Raw genomic sequence first — 22,373 nt, 5'->3', positions numbered from 1 at the left:
TATTTCAATTATATACATAAATGTATTTTCCAGTATGTAATGTAGTTTTAGATTTGAATGCTCTGTGTGACTTTGTGTTTTTATTTCAGTGGATTTCTTTTGTTATGGATATTAGTTTCGCTGTCTCTTAGATTTGAATCTATTTGAAAAGTATTAATAATAATAAAACATGATTAGAAATCGTTACAATTACAGAACGTTTTAAGGTTTATTTTTAATGTAGGTATTTGTTAATTTTTATTACCTAAAACCTAAGGACTTTTTGGCGTGAACGCGAGGAGTGAAGTTGTGTGATTTGTTTTATTTTGTCTATTTCGTGTTTCTTCAGGTTTAAATGTGTAATAACGGTGGTTTATTAACTGTTTAATATCTGTGAAAGTGCAAAAATGTGGGAAAATGAACCAAAACTGCTGGACGTAACTTCTCGGGTTCCTCCAAAAAGTCCACTGAAAAAATCTCAGTAAATGACCACCATTTTACTGCGATTATATTTCATCCCATATCATCTCATTTCATTAATTTCATCCCAGTTGATTAATGTCTCAAATTAATAATCTTCATTTCATTTCACTCCATTTTATCATTTTTCATAAAAATAAGAATATAAATTAAAATAAGACATGACTTAAAGGTCTTAGTTACCAGGTCATAAAATCCATTATATACCTAAAACCTAACCACGAAAAGGATGTTGAAATTTTTAATAAATTAAAGTAATATCAGTGCATTTGGTACATCGGTTTTTCTCGATTATTTGCCCTAAATAAACTTTGATTATTACGGTCGGGTCCGCGCGACTCCTAACCTCAGGCCGGGGTCAATGCCCGCTCCAACCCTTCCCTAGAGCCCCTTCCTTATGTTAATTAAGTATTTATCCCCTTGTTCGGTCTAACCGTGAATAATTACATTAATTTTGAGTTGTAAACTTTTTATTGATTCTAAATGAAGACATTTCGTTTTTAAATTTTCACTCTCAGGACGTGTGGCCCTTTTGTGTGCACATTTTTATATTAGTCGAAACCTTTTTATTAACTTTAGATAAGCAGCCGTGAGCGCTCATTATCAAACCTCTAATAATCTAATAAATAACATCTTCTTGACTCCAAAAGCTTAATATATTGGAAAATCATATCAGATTGCAGCTTGCAATTTTTTCACGATAAAACTAGCTTAAGTAATGGTATATTATAAAAATGTACCTATCGTAAATTAAGTACGGTTTACATTGCTTGGTAGGTCAAGTGTGGGGAGGTCCATCCGTCCCGATGCAAGATCTAATCGAATGAATGAATGATCGAAATGAAAATGAATAAATATTTAAAAAAATCTAATATTAAAAAAAAAAGATATGCCTGCTGAGTTTCTTGTCAGTTCTTCTCAGGACGGAGGCTAGCTTTTGTGAATTAGCGGTAGTTCTTTTTGACGTTCAACAAGCATGTACTTTCATATATGTTGAATAAAAAAAAAAATATTTGATTTGATTTGATGACCCGAGAATCCGCTGGATGCGAGGCAATGCCATTCATTGCGACGAGCCTTTATTGTGACCAGCACTTGATGTATGCTGCTGAATAAACCAGCTGCTGAATAAACCAACGTTTTTTGCATTGCAACACAAATCAAATTAAGGTCACGAACTTTGTCATTTTTAGGTTTTTTACGCTTCCTACCGCTTCACTTCCTCAACAGCGTGTAGGTATTTGAAATTGTAATAACAAAAAAATTTTTTTTTTCACTATATACGAAGGTAGTTGTTGGAGAAAATTATATTTAATTAATACAATTAAGGAAATTTCGGACGTAATGGCGCCGAATGAATTATAGTATATAGCAACTCATTACGCTTCAAGATAATCGAAACATTTTTCAATTTACATTATAATTGTTTCACGATGTTACAAGGTACCTACCTACAACAGAACGGATAAGATGACTTTAATATTCTTATTACTTCAGAAGTAACGCAGTAGCGAGCTAAGTCGTGATACACGAAAATGCACATGCCACTAGATTAATTTTTAATCAATCTTTTTTTTTATATTATCCCGTTTATTTTTAACTAGAACGTGTTGCGGACGTCGATTTCTCCAGAAACTTCTCGAACACGACGACAACTGATAAAGTATGAAACAAAAGAAAAACACATTTGATGGAAACTAAACAAAGCCGTATTTATATATTTTTTTGAGTATGAATTTGAATCGCATTTATATTGTATATTTTATATCTTATACTTACGCGTTTATTACAATCTTTCGTATTTCTACCATGAAGAGGTCACGTCTTATGCTTTAAAGTATAGGCTTTACGGTTTTGGCGCGAAAACCTCACGTCTCTGAGTTTTTAGGCACGGCGCGGCGGCGTGATTTCCCTGAGCTAGTTCACATTTTTTAAGCTATCTAAGCACCTTCGGTAATAGCTTTCCTTATTTATAAAAAAATCCCTAATAACTGTGATCGGTTTTGTTAGCGTCAATTCGCGCGCCGAAACCTAATTTCTATTGCCAGCCAAAAAAAAACCGCGAAAAAATTATCATATAGAATATATACAATAACATAGAATCGTGTTTGTTGGTTCTCCTCGGGTGTAATACCAAAATTTACAAAAACGGAATGAACTTTGGTGGGATTCGTTTGTTTATTTATCAATGTAGGTATATAGATATATATTTATATGTACACATCTGCGTGTTCTTCTTCTGCATATAGATAAAATATATTCTTAAATATTTCTGCAATAGTTGCCTAATCATATACATTTTTTATTCGTAATTGTTTCCCTGTCTTAAATATTTATTGTGAATTCTTAACAAACAACTAAACGATTTTATTATTATAATATAATTTTAATGCATTAATATTTTAATGCATTAATAAATTTACAGAAATGTAATATAAGGAATGAATATAAACAATAATGCAATTAAAAAAATACTTTTATATTTGTTAAATTCGAAAAAAACATTTTACGATCATAAAGAGGTTTTAATAAAAAAACTATTCTCCCGGTATTTTTGAAGCGCCCATTTATTTAATTGAAATAAAATTTAATACTAACTTATACAAAATCTCGCGGCGTGACCCGAAGTAATTCGCAGTTACGCAAACATTTTGTCCATTTAAATTTTAAATATAAACTTTTTAGAACAATTCCGCTAAATGACATCGCGGGGTAAATTTTAATACTAAAATTTCAAGTTTCTTTTCAAGTGTGCGAGCTTGGATCGTTCTCGTCCTGGCGCGGTCTAGAGGCGGCCTTCCAGAGTGAATCCTTTTTATCTTATTATTCCTTTTAACGGATTAAAACTAAAAGATTAAATATTGGAAACGATTTCGAGTCGTTTTGGCGTCAAGCGTTTTTGCATACGACCGTAAGTGTAGAACAGCGGTGCATAGCGATCGAAAAACTTTAAGAAATTTTCCTCGATAAACTATTGCTAGTATTTTCGTTTTCTCTGCGCAATATTAATATTTGGGTTTGCGCCTATACGTCGAGGGTAAAAGGTTGAGGGGGTTTTTAATTTTTTTGGGGCAAGAGTAGGTGAGCGAGGGCACGTCGGGTCGGCCGCCCCGCCGCGCCTTGGGCGGGCCCTCGCGCCGCGCTCTCTCCTCCTACCTGCTCGAAACATCACAATTTTCGCACTATAAAATATTAATAAACAAACCATTCTCACTTAATAATAAATAAAAATTCTAAATTTCCACATCCCCCGTTTAAATGGTGTACGTAAATATAGGCGCAGCTTCCGACCTCTATAACTTGCATAGTAATAATTTTTTCTCATTCTATTTATTGTCGTTCGATAGCGGGCCTCGTTAGCTAGACGAACATGTATGACAGTCGCGGAAAGATCGAGAAGAAAAATCGTGAAAATTCATTAAAGTCGGCGGGGTCTCGGCTGGGCTGCGAACATTTTTGAATTTTTTCCGAGCGTTTTGTTCGTGTCGCGGTATACTGGGGTGGGTGTACGGGGGCGGACGAGGTGCGCGGGGGCACCCGAGCCCTAAATGTGCACAAAATGTCGTAGTTTTCCTCAAGAAAAGTACGAGATGGATGAGGGCAGCGCGGTGTGTGTGTGCGTGAGCGGCGCGCGGGGATTGGCCGGCGCGTGGATGTGTGCGTGCGCGCCCCCGCTCGGCCTCTCGCCATACCTACCGCGCGCCGCCGCACACACGCACCGCGCACACACACAGCCTCACCTCGCGGCTCGAACCTTACGTTTGTAATTTAAAAATTATTTTATATTTTATGATTCCATACAAAATTAGGTAGGTATTACGGTGTTCTGATAAAAGCGTTTTTAATAATATTAGTGCTTTGAGTTTTTTTTTGTATTTTTTTTTTCATATTATTAAATTGCCTTTTTTATTTAAATTGAAATAAACTTGATTGAGAAATCGCTTAATAAAAGCACAATAAAAAAAACACAACTTATTATTTTTCAAGGACGTATGTATGTTGGCTATGTTAGAGAAAAAAAATTCGTCGGCCATTTACGAATACTGTTATATAGTGCAATAATATAATTTAACAAAAACATAATATTGAAAATAAAAATATGTAATTGTGTCTGTTCTCGTACAGATAAATCTTAGAATACAACAATAAAATATTTTATTGCCATATAAAATATATTATGTACGTACCTACCTACTTTTGAATTTGATCGTTTTTTTGCTTCAGGCCAAAATTATTAAATAATCGCGGCATTATTAATAAGAATAGATACAAAACACTTGTCTCTCAAAGTGCGATTGCAAATGCGATCGAAAGAGACAAAAGAAAACCACAGTGTAAGCTATAACAGACACTACAATTGCCTTGTATTGTTTCATTCATACTATTATTTACTGTCGTCCAAGGCAGGCCGGTATACGGGACACCTAATGATAAATAGTAATCGTCGCTTATGGACATCAGCAATGACAGGGGAACAGGTAAACCACTATCGCCCACTTAGATGTCTTTTTAAATTTCCCACAAGATTTTTTTATTAAAGCATTGTATCTATTCCTCAATCAAATGTATTGAGTTTATTGTCTGTCATAATTTAATTTAATAGCACTTCGATTTTTTTAATTTAAAAACCCTTAAAAAAACTACAGAAATGTATTTAATGCTTGAGAAAAAAAAACGTAGGTATATTTTTGCAACTTTTTTGGCAATTTTACAGGAGAGCCATGCAAAGTTTAAAATTTGGAAAAAATCTCATAACACAAAAAACTTCTTCAGTTATTCGAATGGAGTAGCCTTAATTGAAGTTAAATTAAAAAAAACTTCGAACTGTTGATGCTGATACCAAATAAAACGCATCTTTAGTTACAAAGATAAATGTCGCGTATTAGTAAAATGTTGCTTAAACCAAATAAGCATTTTACCCCTAAATATAAACAAACTGAGTTCGTATTTACTGGTGGTAGGACCTCTTGTGAGTCCGCGCGGGTGGGTACCACCACCCTGCCTATTTCTGCCGTGAAGCAGTAATGCGTTTCGGTTTGAAGGGTGGGGCAGCCGTCGTTACTATACTTGAGACCTTAGAACTTGTATCTCAAGGTGGGTGGCGCATTTACGTTGTGGATGTCTATGGACTCCAGTAACCACTTAACACCAGGTGGGCTGTGAGCTCGTCCACCCAACTAAGCAATAAAAAATATATATATATTAGCGCGCGATCCTACTCGATGCGATATGCACCTGAAAAACATCAAAGAACTGACATATTGTGTATCTCCTTCTAAAGTTTGCTTTAAAGAGGGATAGACGAAATTTCCGACCTCTATAATAAACACAAGATTTCAATAGCTACCAACATAACAACAACAAAAAAACCAGTAAACCAAAATCAAAATCGGCGGCAAAATCGGCGGGTTTCATTATCCTAATACCAGAATCTAGGAAACAAACTATTAAGATAGGCGATGAGATAGGCGGAAAAGCAATTCTTGGTCCACCTGATTGGATGAGAACGTAGTCACCGATGGACATCGACAATGCCAGGCACACACTGTCTCTTTCAAGCTGCAGCTAAATAACCGGGCCCAGTAAACCACAATGAACCCATATGAATAGGTACCACCACTCCGCTTTACGCCGCAAAGCAGTAATGCGTTTCGTTTGCCAGAGCTCTCAAATTATTGTTCTGTCGTCGGTACTTGGATACGTGTGCAGATAAGATTTACATTTATTTATTTATTTGCGCATTTACGTTGTAGGTATCTATGGGCTCCGGTAACCACTTAACACCAGGTGGGCTGTGAGCTCTTCCACCTATCTAAGCAATAAAAAAATAAAAAGATAGTAAGATCTTCCAGTTAATAAGAGGTTTTTGAAAATGGTGAAAGTTACGTTCTAAAAGCGTTAAATTTTCCCGGATTACCTACATTCGAAGGTATAAAATTGTCTCCCAAAACTCCGACTGTCCCATCCCGGTAAAGGTGCGGATTCAAATATAAACGTGCTAGCAACAATGTTCTACGAATACTGGTTGATATCTGGACCTTAAGTTGACCCGACGACTGTTATCAAAGAAACAACTGATATGGCGCCCTTAAGCGTGCGCACCGAAATGAATTAGCAAAAAATAAGTCGTGATAGGGACAGATTTTAAACAAATCGTGCTTTTTGGCGTATTTGATAGATAAATCTGTGTGGTCATGGCGTCACTTGCCCAAGGCGGTTGGTCGTGTTCAAATTGTTACGGCCACTAATATCTGGAAACTTCAGTGGTATGATTTCTTCTGGCGCGAAAATAGTAAACGCGAAATTAAACCATAAAATTTTTGACTGGTGGTAGGACCTCTTGTGAGTCCGCGCGGATAGGTACCACCGCCCTGCCTATTTCTGCCGTGAAGCATTAATGCGTTTCGGTTTGAAGGGTGGGACAGCCGTTGTAAATATACTGAGACCTTAGAACTTATATCTCAAGGTGGGTGGCGCATTTACGTTGTAGATGTCTATGGGTTCCAGTAACCACTTAACACGAGGTGAGCTGTGAGCTCGACCACCCATCTAAGCAATAAAAAAAGCAGTTTTAATTATGGTTGCGACTCTCTAAAATCATAGAAAACAGGAATTTCTTCTGCCCAGTAATTGCAATGCTGCATTATTTTTTTTTGCCTTTGTAGGCAGACGAGCATACGGCCCACCTGATGGTAAGTGGTCACCGTCGCTCATGGACGTCAGCAATGCCAGTGGCAGAGCCAAGCCGCTGCCTACCAATTCGTTTAGTATGCCAATATTTTATACATCCAAACATAAGCGAAGACGAAATTAATTAAATATGAAAACGTAAGCGTTTCATAGCGCGCGCTGTTTTGTACAATGACGTCAGCCGAGATTCAACCGCTATACAAAGTATTAAGATCAAAAATTTTAACCGTTAATAATAACATATTTGCCTATGAAGTTGCCGTTGTGCAGTACTGGCCATTTCAAACGTAATTTATGTATGACTGGCAATATGTATTTAAAAAAATATGGTATTCTATTTTAAAATCTAGTCTTTTTTTTAGTTATTAGTGTTTTGTTTTCACTACATTTGTATCTTTTTCATTATTACGGACACGATAAAAATAGGAGTAACTATGGAATACGTGTTCCGTCGCGGTAGTAATGCCGCGCAAACGACTCACAACATTAAGACTATTTTTTGGTTTGAGCGCTTCCGACATGGAAACTTTGATCTAAAAAATGAGCCCCGTAGTCGCCCGAAAACTAAAGACAACAACTATGAATAAATGGCGGTAATGGAAGCTAACGATACTCAATCTACCGCTGAGTCAGCAGCAGCTTTCAACGCTAGCATCAAAACAATATTGGCCCATTTGCATCGAATTGGCAAGTTAAAAAAGCACGACCAACGCCATAAGGTATGCCTTGCGTTGCTTAACAGTCACAGAAAGGTAGCGATTTTCAACTGTATTGTAACTTTCGATGAAAAATGGACAACATGGTTCAGGTTTCTGCCGTGAAGCAGTAATGCGTTTCGGTTTGTAGGGTGGGGCAGCCGTTGTAACTATACTGAGACCTTAGAACTTATATCTCAAGGTGGGTGGCGCATTTACGTTGTAGATGTCTATGGGCTCGAGTAACCACTTAAAACCAGGTGCGCTGTGAGTTCGTCCACACAAGTAAGCAATAAAAAAAAAGCACCTAGACAATGACTCAAACGAAAATCTATCCTTTAAACCACTGACTTTTGTAACACAGGTTTTCCTAGCATAAAAGTCAGGGAATATTGTTATTGTATACCTCATAAAAAAGCCATGTATATTATTATACTAGTGTTAAGTATTTTTGTACGTGTTTGTATTTTAAGAGGCTTGAATGAATAAATATTATTATTATTATTATCCTTAAAAAGCCTTTTTTTTTTTTTTTTTTTTTTAACGCTGGGGAATCCATTTACGGATACCCGGTCGAGAGGGGTAATAGACCGGGTTATGTCGGACTCCGGCGCCTCCAGAGAAGAAGAGGGAGAAGAGGAAGACCAAAGTCCTCCTCTTCTTCCAATTCCTACCGGGAGACTACGCCTTGAGAAAGGCGCGCGAGGCGCTGCGCGGCGTCTACCACGCAGGACCCGCCCCGCAAAACCAACTACCGACTAAACCCCATCGAGCTCCACCACTCCGACTCCACGAAACCTACGGTACCGCACAATGCGCGCCGCAGGCTCGCCATCGCCGGTACCCATCCTGACAATAGGACGGGATCCAATCCCCGGGAAGATCCCGCAGGACGTCGTCTCAGGAGACACCGTGAGTGGCGCATAGGAGCCACCTTGCGCCGCCTCACCACGGAACCGACAGCAGAGCACCGGGCGCCCCCGCACCCAGTACCCAACAGTCCCTACGGGAGATTAACGGGGGCATCGTGCCCGCGTCGCCCACCCCGCCTTCTTCGCTGAGGAGCCGAAGAGGGATTCCACTCCCTTTCGCGCTCCTCAGCCTCGCGGAACGCCATGACCAGGTCGCAAAATCTGGCCATGGCCCCCCACGAACTCTCGTCCTCTAGCATGCGGGCAATGACAGCCCGCAAGGAGAGGTCCCTCCCCAGCACCGCGATGAGATCTCGCCGCGGGTGCTCCCAACGCGGGCACGCTTCGAGTGCGTGCTGAGCGTCATCATCCGGATGCCCGCACTGGTGACAACCCGGATGTGGCTCTCTCCTGCAAACCCTCCACAGGTACCTCCCGAAGCAGCCATGCCCCGAGAGGACCTGCGTAAGGCGGAAGGAGAGCACGCCGTGTCGCCGATCTGACCATGTCTCCAGCACGGGCACCAGGGCCTCGAGAGTGCGCCGGCGGGTGGCTGAGGTTTGATGAAGTTCCTCCAGCAACCGCTCCCTCCATTTAGCGTACGCCAGATGACGCGCAGCACGCCTCCACCGACTGACAGCCGACAGGCCGGGCGTCCGTCCCCGACCCAGGGACTGTGTCCTGCGCCGGTATACCGTAGCCAATACCTCGGCCTCGAGATCCCAAGGAAGGGAACCAGCGAGGGCGCAGGCGACCTCTCGGGAGATCGTACGGTACCCCCTGATGACCCTCACCGCGAGCGCCCGCTGAGCTCGGAGCAGCAGCGCCGCATTGCGTGCGGAGAGTGTGGGTGACCACACGGGAGCGCCATACAAGGCCATACTGCGCACGACCCCCAGGTACAGGCGTCGGACACCGACGCTGCAACCACCAACGTTGGGCAGAAGACGGACTAACGCACCTGCCATGCCCAGTAGCCTCGGAATCAACTCACCAAAATGGTGGTCGAAGCGCCATCGACTGTCCAGCACGATGCCCAAATATTTGAGCTTCGGCTGGACAGCGATCGATACTCCACCGACTATGAGCGTCGCGCCCGGAGGGGGTCCTCTCCGAACCGGGTGAAAGCATACGGCCTCAGACTTGTGGAGGGCCACCTCAAGACCTAGTCTCCGAATGCGGCTAACGACGGTGGAGACCGCCGCCGTTGCAAGAATCGCTGCGGTCCTGTAGTCAGCTCCGCGAGCCGTCACCAACGTGTCGTCGGCATAGCACACCACGTCGACGCCACGCAGGCCAGCACCGCGGAGGACCCAGTCGAAACCGATGTCCCACAGGAGTGGTCCCAATACCGACCCCTGTGGGACCCCGCACGACACCGTTTTTCGTCCCCATCCTCTTCTCTCGGGGAAAATCACGCTCCGCCCTGAGAGGTAGTCCTCTATCAGGGTGCGGAGACTATTGGGGATGCGGTGAAACCGAAATCCTTAAAAAGCCTGCTAAAAAGTTTGTTAAGACTAGCTCTAACAAGAGCAGTTCTTCGCATAACCTACCAACGGATCGGAATCGCGATCCTCTGAGAACATCCGACAAGAAGCTCAGCGGGTTGTGTCTATGAGCTAGATCGCTCGTCGCTTTAATCCTCGAGCTACAACAAGTACGGTGCCCGGTCTTAAACAGCCTAAAAGCACCGATTTTTTTTTTCTGTATTTTCCTACCTATGCTGATATAATTGAGAGGCTATTTCAGCCTTTCCATAGCGTCTAGGTTAGCTCTCGGGACTCAAACACTGACCCTAGCAAGAGCAATGCTTCGCAGAATACCAGCGGATCGGACACGCGACCCACTGAAGATCCGGCAAGAAACTCAATGGGCTGTATCTATGAGTTAATTTACTCGCCGAGTCCTTCGTCGCAAGTGACGGGTTCGGCGAGGACGGTTACCGATACCGCAATAGGATCCGGGGGTCCGTTAAGACAAGTTTCGGGCGACGACGCCTTTGCGTTCCCCGTCGCCTGGATCGGATATGAGATACCGTGTATGTATAATTGAAACTACTCCCCTCCTTCAGTTTCCTCAAAACTGAGGGTCGTGACCACCTCCTCACAACAAGATTTTATCTCAGATCACTATACTAGCGCTCCACTTTTAATATACTAATGGTCCTGTACCATAAGGGAAATGTTTAAAAAAGTCCACATCGAAATTTTTTTTAACCTACAGACGAGGCTATTTCGTCTTTCAAAACCTTAATTACCACGCGACAGAAAAGGTACTGACGTAGTAGTGAGTCTGTCTGGCTGTCGCTTTGGTTTTAAGGACAGGTCAGACTTTTTTTTATGATTGAAAGATTACTGGTGGTCCGGAGGCCTTTCCAGTTTCACCAGGACAGGTGGGCGAGCAAAGGCTCAGCCAGGAGGGGAGGTCAGACTATAAGACCGCGCGGAGGTCGATTCTTGGAGTCAAAATTGTAGCTTAAGGTTGTTGCTTGTCAAATGTCTATTATTTAGTACCTCAAAGAGTTAGGATACAATCTGATCCATTTTGATTACTAGCCGAAGAGACTAACTTTGTATCATGTGTCCAGTATATTCATCATAGCTCCATTTATGAAATATTACCTATATCTAATTGATAGTAAGTGTGAAATATCGCTTTCATTGATTTAAACTCAGGGTCATAAGAACGTGAGCGCCATCTTGAGACACGGATTCAAAGTTCTGGAACAAACGGCTATTCTATCTCTTGAAAACTAATCCCATGTTTGTTTCACGACGGAAATAGCCACCCGACCATAGATTATACTAATACACGATCAACTCGAGTATACCTAATAAATAGTTTTACAAATTTATTTTAGCGAATTTGATTTTGTAATGCAGTAATATATTACTTCAGTCGACTATTATCAAAGCCGGCAATCTGACTTTTGGAAAATTATTGGTAAATCAGAAAAACGAATTATTGACTTTGTATTCCATTGGCAGTCACAAAACTCTTCTGAACGACATCTTAGATAAATAACAGGTTAACTATTAACCTTTATTTAATGCAGGTTTTGAACCGTATTCTTTGAAGGAGACGATTATATTCAAATCAATCTATATTGACATATCAATAACATTTTTTTGTCCAAATGCACAGATTGCCACCTTTGATAATAGACGACTCACTTATCTGTGGGAGTTATTCGTGAAGACAATGTCATGTAGTTGCTAATCTTTCCCAGATTTAGTCTATAATTGAATGAATACACATACCACTCATCTTACAACTAATAAATAAATGAAAAGTAACTGTTTAGTTTTTCTAAACTCTTTCCTACTTGTAGCTAAAAAGACGTTGCTCTTAGAAGCAAGATTTAGTTTAAAAAATAAAGATCCTTGAAAGTGACGCTCTGATGATACAAATTCAAATGTTGAATCCAAATGTAATTAATACGATAAAAAAAAAAACGTAAATGCGGCGTTTGGTAACACTCGATATGCAGACATTAATTGGGTCCATCGGAAATTGTTTCCTAATAGAATTCAGTACAAAAATTTTGTTGCCGTCTCGAATATAATCTGGTTTGGTTAGCGGACATATCGTTTTAAGTTCAATTTAATTTAAATGAGAAATGTATAATTTTTGCAATCGGTAGCCGAATAATTAATAAAAATCTAAATGTGGATTCATCAAAATGAATGCTTTCATTATTTTCATTAAAACCGCTAATGATGTCGAGTTTAATGTTATTTTTGTTTTATACCTCATTTTATACTCCTCAATCTACTGTAATTCTGTACGTTAGCTTTGAATTTTTATTTTACCAAAACTAGACCGAATACCTTCCAAGAGTTGAGAACCTTATCGAAACGCAATAAGGTCTATAATGTTTTAAGCCGCTCACCAAACGGCAATTGTGCGGACTAAATATTTTGGCAGCCGTCTACGAGTATTTTATTTTTTTAAGGGTAATAAATTCATTTCTAAACAAAACCGTTACACATAAACCGCGTCTCTGATTAGGTATTTCAATACAACCCAGATACCTAGTTCCGAAAATTCAATGTCACCGATATAATTTGCTTACAATTCACGTCATGTTCGTTAAAAAGTTTAACAAACTCGGCGCGGCGGCGGGCGGCCGGTACATTATTATAACCGGATTACAGGTGGTAACACCAATATTTTGCAAATGAAAACGTGTCGATGTCGGCCCGAGACGAGCGCGTGGGTTTTCCTTTGATTTTCTCTGAGAGCGCGTCACGCTCGCGACACCTGCGCACACGCGACGCTTGCGCAGCTGTCGCTACGTCACCACGTAATTCAATTATTGTAATCGATTAATTGCAAACTGTCTGCCTGGCGCCCCGCTTGCGCGGTTTCTGGAGCACCGACCGGGGGCCCAGCCTCGATAAACACGCCGCGCGACGCCGCCCGCGCCCCGCAACCACAACCACACTTATCCTTCGACACTTTTCAAATAAAACTTTCGGTCGCATCGTTTATTTGCACTCGTCTGTAACGTCCAAGGTCTCTACTTACTTATTAGGAGCCCACTGTCTGCAGTGACGTAAAGTCTTAGGTAAAATCGTGTCTCATAATAAAATGACTGACTGGAATTGTTTTTGTTTCAGATATTACATAGAATATGTGTGGTCGCGAAAATCGTCAGCGGTAAGTATTAATAATGTCAACGTTCACATACGAATTATACTTACTCATTATTCCCTGCCTGCGTACTTCGCTTATTTCCCTTCCATTTTATTAAAAAAAAAAAATTTTAGTCGCCGACACATTGCGATACGATTAATCGATGCGTTCCCTAATGTACGCTGTTCCGCAATTGTGTTCGCCCAAATATAGGTCGCCGATAAATGCGATGGGTATAAACCAACACGACACGATTACACCCGTATTGTGTGGTACGTTGTAAAAAAAAAATTCAACACCTTTCGCCTACACAAATGAGATTTTCAATAAGGGCCGAGATTGAATTTCTAACGTTCAAATGCCCAAATGGTCTTAACAAAGATTGCGTCATGATAATCCCCTTATCGTTGCCGCCGCTGACTACTCCCCGAATCCTGATCACGCAGGAGCAAGTCACCGTCGTTGCCCTAGATACGTCCTTACGGATCCATCAGATCCAATAACTCTTGCATTAAATACCTTCAGCTCTAACACTAGGAGCAGGCTGAGGAACCCCGGTAACCGTACTCGTCGAACTCGACAAAGAGGTCGACGTGCAACCTAACCTATGCATCAACCCGCTGAGTTTCTCACCGGATTTTCTCAGTGGGTCGCGATTCCGATCCGGTAGTAGATTCATTCGCGAAGATTCGTTGCTCTTGAGTTGTTAGGTCTCCTTCGGAGGCGCTCGGGCGGTTGTTAGCAAATCCCACCCCTCCTGGCTGAGCTTTTGCTCGCCCACCTGTCCTGGTGAAGCTGGAAAGGCCTCCGGACCACCAGTCATCATTCAATCAAAAAAAATAATTACAAAGATTACTTATGCAAACATGTAATCATAATAATGGATCTATATGATTACATCTGTTTAAGGGGTGTAACGAAATGAATTGTTCAATACATATAGGTCAATTGACTGGAGTATGTCTCAAACAATGTTTAACAAAAAATTTTTTTCGTCTTTCGCTAGTGTTCGACGTAATTAAGACTACTTTTACAGTTGAATCTCGACTGACTGTATATGACAGACGCCCGTGACCACGCAAACTGTAACTATAACTGTAACTGTCAAGTCGGAAATGATATAATAATGATAATAAAACACGCGATATTACACCGTAAAGCCAAATTTTAATTATTTAACTTAATGTCATTGTTTGTCAACTTCATCTGTAACATGGGACCTCTGGTGAGTCCGCACGGGTAGGTACCACCACCCTGCCTATTTCCGCCGTGAAGCAGTAATGCGTTTCGGTTTGAAGGGTGGGGCAGCCGTTGCAACGATACTTGAGACCTTAGAACTTATATCTCAAGGTGTGTGGCACATTTACGTTGTAGATGTCTATGGGCTCCAGTAACCACTTAACACCAGGTGGGCTGTGAGCTCGTCCACACATCTAAACAATAAAAAAAAAAACTTATAGAAAATTTAGATTTGGCGCAAGTAAAACATTTCCGTGTGAAATTATCAAGATGTGCACCGATCTAACGACATCCTAATAATGAAAGTATTTTCATGAATCAGAACTTAAGTTGACACAGCAGCAAAGGAAACTGACACATAAGCTCCGCGACATAAAGCTTAAACTCGCGACATAAGTCCGAAGCGAAACGACAACTTTTCATTTAGATCGCCGACTCACATCCGGTTGGAATCGTCGTATCGCTTAGATAGAAGTCACCGCCCTTATCGATAAATGTTTTAAGTGTAACAACTCGAATAGATATCGCACATAAAATTCAATTGAACAGAGATTTCGGTATCTATAGGTAGCTGTTTCGATAGTAAGTAAATAACTAAACACACCGGAAGGAATAATATGATTAGGAGCCGCACTAAATAAGTGGAAGCGATAAAACTTATTAGGTATCTAACCGTTCATATCCAAACATAATCTACTTATACTACATAGTATCATATAATATAAAATCGATACTTTATATTATAAATACGAATGTTTGTTTGTATGTTGCGCTTTCGCGTCTTAAATACTTAAGAAATCATAATGGAATTTTGTATATATAAGTTGTCAGGGATACAGAAAAAGCGTATAGGGTATATATTTAATGAAGAAATATAGCACAATTTCAGAGGCATAGTAAGACAATTATTATTGGGTATTTTGGCGTAACAATTCAGGCCACAGAAATCAATAAATAGCAACATGACCTTTTAAAAAAAAAAAAATTCTTCGATTGTTGGACGAGCTCACGGCTCACCTGGTGTTAAGTGGTTGCGGGAGCCCATAGACATCTACAAGGTAAATGCCGCCACCCGCCTTGAGACATGAGTTCTAAGTCTCAGTTTTTACAGTACAACGGCTGCCCGGGTACTGCTTCACGGCAGAATTAGCAGGGTGGTGGTACCCACCCATGCAGACTCACAAGACGTCCTACCACCAATAATTATGCAAATTATAATTTTGCAGGTTTGCTTTTTATTACACGATGTTATTCCTTCACCGTGTAAGTCAATCGGTAACCTTTGTTATGTACGTATTTCATTGAAAAATTTGGTACCTGCCGGCGGGATTCGAACATCGATGCATCGCTACATACGAATGCACCGAACGCCCTATCCTTTAGGCCACGACGACTTCAAATGCCTGGTACAACAAAAGTATAACAAAAGGAAAAGGGACTTATGGTAATTTGAAAGAAAATCTTATAAATAAACATTCTATGGAGCAGAGGTACAGGTTTTTGTCCATCCAATTCGCCTACACTTGTATCTATGTATCTATTAGTAGGTACCAAATTGAAGTGCATAGAAAATAGTATCTGTTCTATGTCCAAATTCTTTGAAAAGCGAACATTGCGTAAATCACGCAAAAATGGCATAACATATTAAATGAAATTTCGGACAAATATAGTTCACAAGGTACATTAACACACAGGGTACTTTTTTGATCATTGTAAGTGACATTATCCGGATCATGTTAACTGCACGCTATAATAAGAAATGCGACTGCTTCTTCCTTGGCTTAAGATTTTGCGTACTAATGAATCTATAAGTCGACTGGCAGTTTATAGACTAGAGAATAACACGACCATCTCCTTAAGCCGGAGAGATTTTATGCGCGTCAATCTTTCATAAATACAGATCTAACGAATAAAATCGATTATTAAACTCTAAATCGAGTTTAGGAGTCTAAATCGAGTGATGGAATAAGTTGTATAGATAACATTTGAACATAGCTTTTATTATTTCTCTCATCTCAATTTCTAGATCTTAGTATGTTTCCTAAATGGATCTCTTTTTAAGTAAACTTATTTCGGCGTGTTACATCTTAATAAATCACAATGCAGCCTTCGCTAGCTCCCTCGAAATTCTGTCAACATGCTGGTTATTTAGTTTTGTTATCAAAACGTGAATGCCACCGCCCATCTTGAGACGTGAGGTTAAAGACTCATTTTTTACCCGAATTGAAAGCTTTTCAATTCTCATGTCATTATTATTCATTTTAGTCGGATACTCTTGGCAGAGTAGTTGTATCTGCAGTTTTTATTGTTGTTGCTTTTACTAGTGGTAGGACCTCTTGTGAGTCCGCAGGGGTATGTACCACCGCCCTGCCTATTTTTGTATACAGAAATACGCAGAAATACGCAGGATGGTGGTACCTACCCGTGCGGACTCACAAGAGGTCCTACCACCAGTAGGTAATTACGCAAATTATAGTGCTGGTGACATATAGTCACTGTTATAAAGAGGATTAGATTGAACAAAACAACAGGTATATTATTAACGAATTAAGGTTTTATCAAGAGTAGTGGAGCAGAATTTATGATGACAGTTTCAGGGGCCTACTGGTGTTAGGGGATCACATAGTCTAACATTAAATCCATAACACAGAACACGATAATTTTGAAGTTATGAATTGCATGATTACTGGTGGTAGGGTGTTATGCGAGCACACACATGTAGAAGCGAAAAAAACTAATTTTTATTGGTGGTTGTACGTATTGTGAAACCGCACGTGTAAGCAACCCATCGGGTAGTGATACAACACAATAAAGATTTCGATCTCACATCTCAAGGTCGGTGGTGGAATTCACGGTGTAATTTCCGTAGACTCCTGTAACCATAGAACACCAGATATACCGTGTAGTTCATCCGTATATGAAGTAAAAAATCAACAAAATTGATCCTCTATACGGAAAAGTTGCACAGCCCACTGAGTTTCTCGCCGGATCATCTCAGTGGGTCACGATTCCAATTCGGTGGCAGATTCAGCGAAGTACTGCTCTTGCTAGGGCTACTGTTAGCAGCTATCTCAAGTTGAGCCTCTGAGCTCACCTACTGGTATATGCGGAGTTGGAATAGTCTCTTAGGCTACCATCGATTAGGTAGGGAGAAAAAAAAAGTTGCATCGTTTTTGGTAGCACGCAATGGAAAGTAATTTAAGAATCATTGGCGTCTAGGATTCGCGGTCCTTAGGCAATCCGGCTAGCGTTCCTCAGTCTCATAAGCATAAACGACAACTGAATACAATTATATACTTATACTTATTAAAGGAATATTACGGTAATATCTTCAGTATAAACTAATATATTTACGTTATTAGTGCTTCTTGTTTCAATTTCGGAAATTTTATTATTACCTCGAAAGCCGAAATGAGAGCTGATACAGAACGAAACTACTAATCGATATGGCAATTTCATTTCGTGGACGCATAATCGTAATAGAAGGCAGCTAGCTGGTGGATATAGTCCCGCGTCAAAGGCACGAAGACCCGACACATAGCCCGAATTTTGACCATCTCAAATTGCGTTCTTCTTCTTAATGTCGTTAGGAATTGTCAGCCGTATTCATTGGTTTCGTGTTAGGGTCTATTGTCGTAGGTAGATTCAAATTCAATGATACATGTGTACAGCAAACCCAGTGGCCCCCGATAATGGAGGTGACCCTTGATGACATAAATTGATTTTTTATCATAAACATGTGACGAAATTTTTTAAGTCTATTACTCAATTTTGCGTTATCTTGTAGCATTAACGTCAATTCCGTTAAGATGTGCCCCTACATGTGTATATTCTGCGTCAACTCTTCGTATATTATGTGACATTGCTTTTTTTATTGTCGTCCTTAGACTTTGAACTGTGTGTTCTAAACTAGGTTGCGAATTTATAATATTCATTTTGCGAATCAAAATTTAATTGCGCTTGTATTTTGTTTTTCAAGAACCCTTGCGTAATCAACTGCAGACGCTAATTATTGCACGAGCTAACGGTAACGGTTAGAAAGAAAACGTTTGTTTTGAAAGACTTATATACAAAAAGGTAATATAACTGTAGAAGGGTTGCTTCGAAGAGTCACTGAGCCAGAGAAGTAAGTAGAGTTCATCCATGCTACCAGGAGCCACTGCGTTCATCCACAGTGCGTTTCCAGAGATCTTTTTTGCCACGTACCATCCGAGGAATGAACCCCACTCCACGGTATTTCCAGAGCGCTATGACATGTCCTTCTTCAAACGAGGCTTGTGGAAAGTACTTAACGGTAGGCAGCGGCTTGGCTCTGCCCCTGGCATTACTGAAGTCCATGGGCGATGGTAACCACTCACTATAAGGTGGGTCGTATGCTCGTCTGCCTACAAGAGCAATAAAAAAAGCTTAGAGAGTGAAGCCCAAAACACGACATTACGGACCCTCCCGATCCACTAACGGTGCTTTTAGGTAGCACAAGCACCGGTCACCGTCCTCGTCGAACCTGTCGCTTGCGACGAAGGGCTCGACGAACGAATTAGCCCATAGACATAGCCCACTAAGTTTCTCGCCGGATATTCTCAGTGGGTCACGTTTTCCAATCCGGTGGTAGATTTTGCGAAGCACTGCTCTTGCTAGGGTCAGTGTTAGCATCACTCCGGTTGGAGCCCCGTGAGCTCACCTACTAGTTAAGGTTATGCTGAAATAGCCTCTCAAGGCTTATCAGCGTAGGTAGGGAATAAAAAAAAGAGAGTGAAATGTACTTTGTAAATCATTTTGTTGGTTCAATATGAAATGTTAACTTAATCTCGAAATGTAGTCGTCGTGGCCTAACGGATAAGACGTCCGGTGTATTCGTGTTGAAGCGATGCACCGGTGTTCGAATCCCGCAGGCGGGTACCAATTTTTCTAATGAAATACGTACTCAACAAATGTTGACGATTGACTTCCACGGTGAAGGAAATAACATCGTGTAATAAAAATGAAACCCGCAAAATTATAATTTGCGTAATTACTGGTGGTAGGACCTCTTGTGAGTCCGCGCGGGTGGGTACCACCGCCCTGCCTATTTCTGCCGTGAAGCAGTAATGCGTTTCGGTTTGAAGGGTGGGGCAGCCGTTGTAACTATACTTGAGACCTTAGAACTTGTATCTCAAGGTGGGTGGCGCATTTACGTTGTGGATGTCTATGGGCTCCAGTAACCACTTAACACCAGGTGGGCTGTGAGCTCGTCCACCCATCTAAGCAAAAAAAAAAAATATTATTTCTCTAGTTAGGTATAAAAGCTGCCTTCCGTCATCATTTTATGTCAAAGCTCGATCGAAATGAAGCTTTTGTGAATTGTTGTAATACGTTTTTAAGGGAACGGACGCCACCGCAAAACATCAAAGCAGTATCGGTTTCCGGCGCAGACGCGGGTTATCGCGCGACCTCCGAAATTCCCAGCAATTAGCCTGCGCCGGTCCTCTCTCCCCGCCCCCCCTCCGCTTCCGGCAACCGCCCGCCACCTTCAACCCGTAACACAAACTACTAACGTTTTATATGTACATCGGTTTATTTCATAACATAAATACGAATGAACAGGAAAAGCTGCGTGTAACTACACTACACCACAAAAGAATGTTTCGCATTGTTCGTCGATAGCCACGCGTGATCAGCAGAAATTCCCAATAAGAAATCGTTTGTAGATTGTCGCCTTAAGAAATTTGAGGCGGGTTTCATTTAAATACGTGATTACATACAGGCGATTCCAGTAAAACTTATGAGAATTTGTCCACAGTCTAAATTAAGACTTCCATTATCTACGTTAAAGAAGTCGTCGTGGCCTAAAGGATAAGACGTCCGATGCATTCGTATCTAGCGATGCACCGATGTTCGAATCCCGCAGGCGGGTACCAATTTTTCTAATAAAATACGTACTTAACAAATGTTCACGATTGACTTCCACGGTGAAGGAATAACATCATGTAATAAAAATCAAACCAGCAAAATTATAATTTGCGTAATTACTGGTGGTAGGACTTCTTGTGAGTCCGTGCGGTTATGTACCACAACCCTGCCTATTTCTGCCGTGAAGCAGTAATGCGTTTCGGTTTGAAGGGTGGGGCAGCCGTTGTAACTATACTGAGACCTTAGAACTTATATCTCAAGGTGGGTGGCGCATTTACGTCATATATGTCTATGGATTCCAGTATCCACTCAACACCAGGTGGGCTGTGAGCTCGTCCACCCATCTAAGCAATAAACTAAAAAAATTAAGAATAATTTTTTTAACTATTTTTACAAATTTCGTGGTCACGGATGACTGTCAGTCTACAGTCGGTCGAGGTGAAACCGTTAAAATTGCTTTAATTGCATCTACGATTCGCGAAGACCACATAAAGGACTTTAAGTTAAATTTTGTTTTATATCCGCTTAAGCAAAACTCATCGTTGGCCTAAATATCCCACTAGCTTGACGAGCTTATCATCCTGTTTTAAATCAAGCCTCAAGGATTTCGAAGATCTTTATCTACCCTATTCGTGGCGGGCAGGTGTTTTTAAGTAAAATTACGTTTATACCTTTTGGAGCCTAACCAACGTTTTGCATTTCAAAATAGATTCCCGTTTCAAATATGTGCCCCTCGGAACGAAAATAAAAGTTCCCCACGCATCGCATATCCGGAGCAAATATTCCGAATAAACTTGTAAAGGCGTTTGCACAACACGAACGGGCTTAAGGATGGATCGTTCGCGTCTCGATTAGCTCGTACGTGAAGGAGCGCTGTATGTGCACGCCTTTATATAAATACGTTTAATACGAGGGAACGTTTAAGTCGAACGCGCACTTCCGGCGACTCGTAATAAGGACACAACGCGATACCAACGCCCGATACAATTTCGAAACGGGAGAGTCTAAGGAGGTTACCGGATAAGATTACGGCTAACTGTGTAAATAAACCGTTTACATTGATAACTCGTTAGCGTTTCTGCGGTGGCGCCTGCGACGCCCGCGCGATCGATCGCCTTTGTTGTTCGTTCGTCCGATAAGCGACCCCTTTCCTGTCTAGCTTCCAACCGGCTGTTTACACTTCTCAATGGAGCCCAGTCGATTTCCTGACATGATGTCATCCGCGATACCAGAAACACTCAAGGTAGGTAACACGCGACGATGCCTCAATGAAATAATGGAAGTTTTCTAATGGCCCTGTGGCATCTTGAAGCACTCGATTTAATTGAATATGCAATTTCGAAAAGGGCACATGTCGCATATTTTGTCAAATACGTTTTTTTCATATACATGTAGTTTTGAGGCTTACCTACACCCATTTTATAATAATTCCAATAATTTTCAATTGCTAATTAACACTAAAATATATCTCAAAAGTAAATATTTTAAAATTTTACACTGTTTTAGAAAATAATCAGTTTTTTTTCATTTCCTGAAAATTTTTACATTTTCAGAGATGTGCCCTTTTCGGAATTGCATATTCAATTAAACGCAACGCTTTTACGGCCGCGTTAAGTTAATGGCGGCACAAAACTGCATACACAAATAAACAAAACGGGTGCGATTTACGCAGCAAGATCGACGGAATCGTCGCTGACAGTTTATAAATGCAATATACGCCGCCTTTGTTTGTATGCAATTTTGGACTCTATGTCAGTTACAGTATAGCATTGTTCGGTTTATATCAGTGGAAGTAATGCAAAGAATGTCGAAGATTATGCGCGCAGCGGCGACATTCAATACGGTAATCCCA

At 40.8% G+C, this 22,373-nt stretch overlaps 1 long non-coding RNA gene across 1 annotated transcript; it reads right to left on the bottom strand.

The window, feature by feature from the left end:
- Positions 1-911: 911 nt before the first annotated feature.
- LOC134199610 (uncharacterized) lies at positions 912-2,496 on the bottom strand. Its single transcript, XR_009974173.1, has 2 exons — positions 2,239-2,496; positions 912-2,114 (listed from the first exon to the last, which is right to left on the bottom strand). It is a non-coding gene; the product is annotated as an uncharacterized LOC134199610 (long non-coding RNA).
- Between the last annotated feature and the right edge of the window lie 19,877 nt (positions 2,497-22,373).

The sequence above is a fragment of the Bombyx mori genome, chromosome 11 (assembly GCF_030269925.1).
Source record: "Bombyx mori chromosome 11, ASM3026992v2".
Classification (NCBI taxonomy): domain Eukaryota; kingdom Metazoa; phylum Arthropoda; class Insecta; order Lepidoptera; family Bombycidae; genus Bombyx; species Bombyx mori.
Note: the sequence above shows the minus strand (reverse complement) of the source record. Positions and strands in the feature narration are given on the sequence as shown.